We start from the raw sequence: 8,599 nt of genomic DNA on the forward strand, positions 1-8,599 counted from the left end.
TGATCCACACTCCGGTGTTCATGGGACTGGGTACTGTTGACAATGGGGTGTGTGTGTGTACCTGGTAATGAAAAATTAAACCATTCTCAAATGTCTATTTGTTCCCTGCCAAGAGTGCTATTACCCCCATGGAAATGGCAGGCAATTACTCATCTGCTCTGAGGTCTCTCTTGTGCAGAGCACCATTCTGTGACCACCCTCACATTACACTTGGGCTTGTCTACAAACGGAGTTGTTCCTGATTAATTGTTCTTGATTAATATCATGTGTGGCCAGAGCATCCACATGTGACATTAATCAGGAATGGCTTTATGTGTAGACAAGCCCTTATTCACAGCAGGAGCTCTAACAAGATCAGGAGGAATGGCCCATGCCCAGCACCTCTTGGGACAGATACTTCTTACGTAACACGGTGTAAGACATTCCTCAGTCGAGGGCTCCAGCCACAAGACATCTTCACAATATATACCTAACTACACATAAAGCACACTCCCGGGTACTTTTCTTAAAGCCAGTGCTGTGGACAGATGCCAAATTCGGAGACAAATGTGCAAAAGTTCTCTACTAATTGCTCTCTCTTCTGACAGATGTCCCTGCCCTCGCAGAACTGGAGGGCTCATATGAGTCAGTCCCAAACTTGTTCAAGTTTTGTTTTGCTCAGGCAGCAAAGAAAGGGGGGGTTCAGCTCGCTCAGCTGAGCCTGAGGCAGACTAGGGTGCACTTTCCTCACTACCAGCCCCCAAATTCCCTTCTTCCTTGGTAGCTTCTGAATCTTGCAGACTCCTTCCTTCCTTGCCCTGGTTTTAAGCTCTCATTCTCTCTTGAGTTCTTTCTATCCACATATTTCTGATGCATGAAGACATCCTTCTTTCTCAGCAAGTTTGGTTTGGTTGTTTTTTCCTCAAGCTGATTCAATTATATATTGTATTATAGAGACCCAAACTGTTATTACTCTGAGTGCCACAATTCAAAAGTACTTTCCTGAACAATTATTTACTGTTTTGTTTTTGTTTTTTGTTTTGTCTGCTGGGCACCTACACTCGGTTCTGGCAGTGAATAGAATTTAAAGAATAATTCTCAGCAGAAGTTATTAAACCAATGTCATCTGAGCACTCCAGTTTTCTTATTTATATACACAAAACTGAAGTAGTACTTAAATTTACTAGCCAAGACAAAACCTGCTTATTTTGATAGAGACCCTATCTGGTGAATTTTTATTTTCCAGGTTTTATCTTAAAATGGTTCTATTTTTATAATGATTCAAAAACTGAAAATTGATTTATACAGCCATTAATTTATATATATATATAAAAAAAGAACACTCTTTGGTGTGCTATTACCTACATTTTCTTCATTTCTTAAAATCTTATTTGTAAAGTTCTGAGTGTTTAGGTTTTCTGGTTTCTGGGGAGGGTTGGGTGCAGATGGGGGTTTAACTGCCTGTTTATTTCATAGGGAAAATGATACCTCTGTGTGTTAGATGTGGCTTTGGAATTCTCTTTTAACAGTATATCACTTCTTTTAGACCAGGTGTTGACTGGTCAAATTACAGGAACATGAAGTATAATTTGTACTTGTCATGCAGGCAGCCCTTTCTTAAAGGCATTAAGTACTATCTTTTTCACCTGATTCAGTGAAAAGAGATCTAAATGTGTGGTGGGCAGTTACACCCTCTCAAAGCGCCTCCACCCGCATCACCCTGCTGATGGTGCTTTGTTATCTGAGCACTGGAATCATGCTGGACCCAGCTGGAAAAGAGGTAAAGAAAGCGATGTGGGAGGAGCAGAGCTCTTAGAAACCGTTCCTGGTTTTGTAAATAGGAAAAAGCAATTTTAATTCAAGATGATGTCGTTTCCAAGTGATTAAGCCAGAGAGAAAGACGACTTGTTCTTCCAGTGGAATTGGAAGAGGCATGTAGGGAGTCCCTAATGCACACAAGGGTCCAAATCACCAGAGAGAGGGGCCAAAAATCATATTCCTAAAATCTCAGGGTAAGTTTATCATTAGCCAGTAATTTGACATTATAGTCAATCGAAATCGTTGGTGCTGAGGCAACCAATATCTGAAATTCAAGCAGCCTGGGGAACTTACTTCAGGTCAAGCTTAGTCCAGTCCCTGAACTGAGTGTATGTTCCCCCAGCTGATTCGGAGTTGTTCAAGGGACCTGTCACAGGCTTGGACCATCACCAGCTCTCCAAGGGTTTTTGGTGTACAAGCAGAGTGAAGCTTCTGGTTTAGCTTCTCTGAAAGGTAACAAAATTTAGTTAGTACCTACCAAAAACACTTTGCAAACTAAACCAGAGCTCCGCAAGCGGAGACAATTGGGGAATTAACTTCAAAACTGCGTTGCTGCTCCAGCCTGGAACACCACACACAGCCTCAGGCACCTGAAAAAAAAGAATCTTGATTTCCAAAGCAGCCAAGTGCCAACAGTGCCCACTGACTGTTTATCTTTGGAAACAAAAACATAACATTAAGCTACATAACAATGGCCAATTAATTTAAAAAAAACCACACACACAAAAGAAATATTGAAGCTTCGTCTCTTCTTTGTAATGCCTCATATGACAAATTACTGAATTTGAAGTCCTAAGCAGTGTTTAGAGCAGGGAACTGGAGGCCAAATATTCAGGCCAAAAGCTACAAAGGTCTAAGGCACCGAGCAGCTGTGTTGATGGCCAGCTCACACTGAAATCACTCAAGCCCAGTGAGGTGCCTAAATAACATTGTGCCTCCTGTCTCCTTCTCTGCCAAATAAACTAGGGCAAATAATTTTAAAATTTCTGGGGTTAGATTAATGGATGTCTGCTTAGGCAGTTATACAATAATTTTGCACTTCATCACTTCAAATGCAAAAACAACTGAGAGACTTTCAGGCTGTAGATAAACTAATAATACACTCCACTTTAAGTTTGTTATTCAATGGATGTTACATAAAGTGGGATTGATTTTGCAGCTATTGCACTTGAGCAGCTCCTATTTGGGGCAACGGGCACTCGGGTGGGAAGAACTGCTGTGGAAGCAGTCCCCATAATGCATTTATTGACAAGATTAATCCTCAGTTTTCCTTCAAAGTGATTACAAGCTGCATCACCATTCCAGTGTTCTTAGATGGTTTCTGTACATTTCCCCATATGGTGTTAGCAAGACATTTTTAAAACCTATATGGCAAAAGCTTGATTAAAAAAATAAAACAAAATCCCTAAACTGGGCCTTATGTAGGACATTCCTCTTGGTAATCTCTCTGTATTATGGAACAGCCTCCCAATTTAAATAGAATTCAACCCAATTTACAAAATTGGATTGGACAAAACACTAGAGAACATGTTACAGTGTGGGGAGTCATCATGCACACGCAGTGCAGATGCACTGCTGAATGACCTAACTTGCCCATTTGCATCTCTAATTTCTGTGATATAATCTCCATTCCACATTGCAATTATTAGAGAAAGAAATTAATTTCTTGGTTTCAAGGAAGTTGGGAGAGGAACAGCGGGGTGAAAAGAGGAAATCAAATTTTGCAGAACCATGATTCCACAAACAATTCCGGAAAGAAAAATCCTGTATGTGTAATAAGAGTGCAAAAGATTTTAGAAGGTCTTTCCTTTGCTGTTATAGGAAAAGTTTGCATTGCTGGAATAGTGGCAACGAAGTCACTCCTTGTTTCTATTGTATTCAGAGTGTTTTGTTCTCTTTCACTATTCTTTATCATTTGTTTTTATATTTACTCTTACATGTACCAATTAAGAATTCTTAGCAGGTCTTCCAAGCAGTAGAAATTTAAATTAGATTACAAAAAGAACCTCAAAAGCAGAGTGAGATTTTAAATGGATCATTGAAACCAACTGCAAAATTCTTTTATCAGAAGAGGGAAGCATAATGCTTTTTAAGAGTACCTTAAAATTAATCCAAAATGAGTATCACTCATTTTCAGCGTGTCAGATTTGGCAGTTCTACTCTGAAGTTAATATGAAAGTGAATGTAAAAATAGTTTAAGCTTTTTATTCTCTAAACTGGAATACTATGAACTGAAAGCTTTGGGAAACCAAGGTTGTATCAACAGTACCAGCGACAGAGTACATATAGTGCACTAAGGTATATCATAGAATCACATAGAATCACAGAATGGTTTGGGTTGGAAGGGACCTCAAAGATCATCTAGTTCCAACCCCCTGCCATGGGCAGGGACACCCTCCACTACACCAGGTTGCCCAAAGCCTCATCCAACCTGGCCTTGAACACTTCCAGGGATGGGGCAGCCACAACTTCTCTGGGCAACCTGTTCCAGTACCTCACCAATATCCTATTGAGGGAACGGAATTGGGGTACAAGTCCCTACTTCCCTTTCTGCTACCTGTAATAGCGAGAAAGGCATCCAGATGCACGTTAGTTTAGGGGATGTGCCCACATTGTATAAGCCAGCGATACAGGCGGTCCAGCCTTCCCCCCATGCCACTGGATTCCCATCTTCGCCTCCTGCCCTGTGCTGGCACGATGGTCGCGTCTTGACTAGAAACACAACAGATCTTGCACATTTAAACCTGCTATTTTTTGCTAGCAAAAGCCAACAAGTAGTAAACAAGACAACCTTCAAAAACTACAGCATCCGCCCTTCGGGGCACAGCGGCCTTGCCTGCACCGGTGTTTTTTCTGGAGTCTCTCAGGACAGACAAGGCCAGTCCAACCCCATCAGGATCGGCGACGCTTGGCACACAGCTGCAGACGAAGCTGCCCTAGCCCTGCGTATTTCAAACACTGCCATGGAGATTTCATGGCCTGACACTGCGGTGCTAAATTTGTCAGCCTGTTTTATCTCCATCAGCACTCCCCAAGTTTGGCCAGGAGATGTGCCCTCACCCATTACCAGTGCTTAACAGCCTTTAAAAAAAAAAAGTTCAACAACAATGAAAAAAAAACAAAGCCAACCTCAAAACCCCCTTAGGGAAGAAGGTTTGTCCCCTCGTGTGAAAGGCCCCAGAACACCTTCTCTCTCTGCTGCTGCAACACTTCCCACGCACCTTCACAAGTCTCCGGAACCTTGTGCCATTATTTTCGGCACCAGGTGATCAGAACTCTTTCTGTCTTTATTTTTCATAAGTAATTTTCCATTCCTTATACGTATGAAGAAGAGTTTTAAAAAAAATGACCCACACAAATCCAGCAGGTCGAGGGAGGTGATTCTGCTCTGCTCTCGTGAGACCCCACCTGGAATACTGCGTTCAGCTCTGGAGTCCCCAGCACAAGAAGGACATGGAACTGCTGGAGCAGGTCCAGAGGAGGCCATGAAGATGATCCAAGGGCTGGAGCACCTCTGCTGTGAAGATAGGCTGAGAGAGTTGGGGCTGTTCAGCCTGGAGAAGAGAAGGCTCCGGGGTGATCTTATAGCAGCCTTCCAGTACTTAAACTGAAAGAGGGCAGATTTAGATTGGATATAAAGAAGAAATTTTTCACTCTGAGGGTGGTGAGACACTGGAACAGGCTGCCCAGAGAAGTTGTAGATGCTCCATCCCTGGGAGTGTTCAAGGCCAGGTTGGATGAGGCTTTGGGCAACCTGGTGTAGTGGAGGGTGTCCCTGCCCATGGCAGGGGGGTTGGAACTAGATGATCTTTGACATCCCTTCCAACCCAAACCATTCTATGATTCCATGATTCTATGGTTCTATGATTCTAAATCCGCACAGCAAACCTGGTGCTTTCTGCACACAGAAATCCCGGCCCCCATTGTGCCACAGCTGCTGACGGCAGAACATCTGTGGTGGCCACACAAGAGCAGCTGGGAGGGAGGCTGAGCAGCATCCTGGGGAGCAGCACAGCGCGCCGTCTGCCCCGACAGCCTCTGCGGAGAGGGGCGCTCGGGCCGGGAGGAGCCCTTGAGGGGACGGGAAGCACCGCCTGGCTTGGCTGGCGAGCCTGGTGTCTGAGGGCAGCCTGTCCTGCGGGTGGAACAAAAATGTGAGAAACGCTCCTGAGGGAGAAGGTGATCGCTGCTGACCAGCCTGTGTCAAATTCAGTCACACGAGCATGGGACCCCAGGGTTGAAAGTGAACCCTCGGTCAGCCACAGGCTGGGATGCGGGTACTTGGGTGCATCCCTGGGGAGAAAGCCTGATTCTCAATTTTACTTTATTTTTGAAGTTCGCAAGTGGCAGAGAGAATTGCTTAGAATCATAGAATCACAGAATGGTTTGGGTTGGAAGGAACCTCAAAGATCATCTAGTTCCAACCGCCCAGCCATGGGCAGGGACATCCTTCACTACACCAGGTTGCCCAAAGCCTCATCCAACCTGGCCTTGAACACTTCCAGGGATGGGGCAGCCACAACTTCTCTGGGCAACCTGTGCCAGTGCCTCACCACCCTCAGAGTGAAAAATTTCTTCCTTATATCCAATCTAAATCTGCCCTCTTTCAGTTTAAAGCCATTGCCCCTTGTCCTATCACTACACGCCCTTGGATAAAGTCCCTCTCCAGCTTTCCTGTAGGCCCCTTTAAGTACTGGAAGGCTGCGATAAGATCACCCCGGAGCCTTCTCTTCTCCAGGCTGAACAGCCCCAACTCTGCTTCTGAGAAGACCGCTACCCACACAAAACCCATCCACCCGCTGGGTGGGTTCTGTTGATAAAGTAGCTCCGGGTCGCGGGAGCACTGCAGTGAAACGAGCCTGAAGCTCACCTGCTTGGACGGGACACCGAAATAACCACGCTTGCAGCAACAAAAACTCCTGGGTCAACAAACAAAAGTTTGTGAAAAGAAAGAAGGCTTTGATGTCAGATCTTTGGGTTTTGAGCGATTTTGTGTCAAAATGCAGGGTAATGGGGAACTAGAGGAAGTTATTTAAACAGTCAAAAGGCTTTGAATAAAGACAGTTCACAAAAGGCTACTAAGGAAAATCAGTTGCCAGGAGGAGAAGAGGTGGTAACATCCTGCCAGTCGGGGATGCAAATCCAGTTAGGGGATAGCACGCTGGGGCAGGGTGGCAATAATTGCTCAGTTCTCTCCACAGCGTTCAAGTAGTGGGGTGCCTCAAGGATCAATACAAACAGCAGCATTGTTTAACATACTTATTGAGGACCCACTGGAAAGGCTGGACACATAAAGAGTGGCAGGCAAGCCAAGGCTGGTGGATTGTGAGGCACCTCAGTAATCCTTGACAACACTAAGTAACTGAGTAATGTGACGGCGGAGGGAATGTGGTGTAGATAAGTGCAGAGTAATGCCTTGGAAGGCATGATTTAAACTACTCGTGTACACAGATGGGTTCTGAATTAATTGTAACCTTTCAACAAAAAAGATTGAGGCATCAGCATGGACAGCTTAATGAAGATGTCTGCTCAGTGTGCTGCAGTGGTCAAACCCAGAAAATAAGCTGTAATAAAAAAAAAACAGATGATGGAAAAAAAATTGTAATATGATTATATAAAACATTGATAGAAAGTTTCAGCTAGCCAACCTTACAGGGATGCGGAAGAGAAACTTGCACACAAAATAAACCCAGTGACCTTGTAGAGGTCAGTCCTGCCAAGTGCCGAGTTATCTCCCCTGTTACTGACTACAGAGCATCCTAGGCTCTCAGCACCTTAACTGAGCAGAATGATGGCTTTTAAAGAAAAGAGTACAGGAAAGTTTCCACAATGAAGGATGGACCAGATGTGGCATGCGGCATGCTTAGGTACCTTGTTCAATAATAAGGAATCACATAAAAGGACATAGCTTATCAATGCAACGTATAACTAGCCTGTAGAAAACTGGTCATAAACTGTTACTGTGGTAAATAGCTTAGTTTACCACGAAAACGAGGAGAGTTAAACATACATTAAAAAAAAAAAAAAGAGGAAACCCAGTCTTTCAGCTCATGTAAATTGAGTCAGTCCCTTAACTGCTGTAATCAGTAGAACTGATTATATGAGCCAGGGAGGTACCATTTCATCAGCAGTTGTACAGAAAATAAAACTGACAAGAGCCTTCAACTTCCAATGCTCAAGACTCGATAGGGTTAAGATAGAGATCCCTCAGATTTATGTCTCCATCAGTGATGATATAACTGGCGAGTTGCTTTATATTACAGGTTTGTCTTCTCAGTTGTACGGCCACGAGGGAATCCTTCCCCAAGTATAGTGTTGTTGGATGCCTGATGCATTATGAGTTCTTTAGAAGACGTTAGTGTTGGCACTGCTAGTAGGCAGATACTGAACTTAGTGTACCAGCAGCTTTTTCTGTGCTACGAATACCTATCTTCAGGCAAAATACCTGTGACTGAATTTCAGATATCCTTTTAGCTATTTGTTCTTTCTGAAATCGAGTTCCCTTGTGCTGTGCTAACAAAAATTGAGCCAGGGACAGCTAGCCATAATACATGAGCAGCAATGAACCTTATATTACAGTTAAAAATAGCATTAATCAGAGCTATACACTGAATCTAAGCCAATATGAGTCACGGAGCTGTTTGTTTTGTTCCGCAAGCAACATAAATATTCTTGAGCAATCAGCTAGCCTTGAGAATTTATACATGAAAGACAATGAATGAAACGTTCATAAAACATTGCAAACTGGCAGGAGTTTTGTCCTTAAATCTGAATACTTTTAGAAAATCTATAAATGAAAATA

Source organism: Tauraco erythrolophus, chromosome 2 (genome assembly GCF_009769465.1).
Source record: "Tauraco erythrolophus isolate bTauEry1 chromosome 2, bTauEry1.pri, whole genome shotgun sequence".
NCBI lineage: Eukaryota > Metazoa > Chordata > Aves > Musophagiformes > Musophagidae > Tauraco > Tauraco erythrolophus.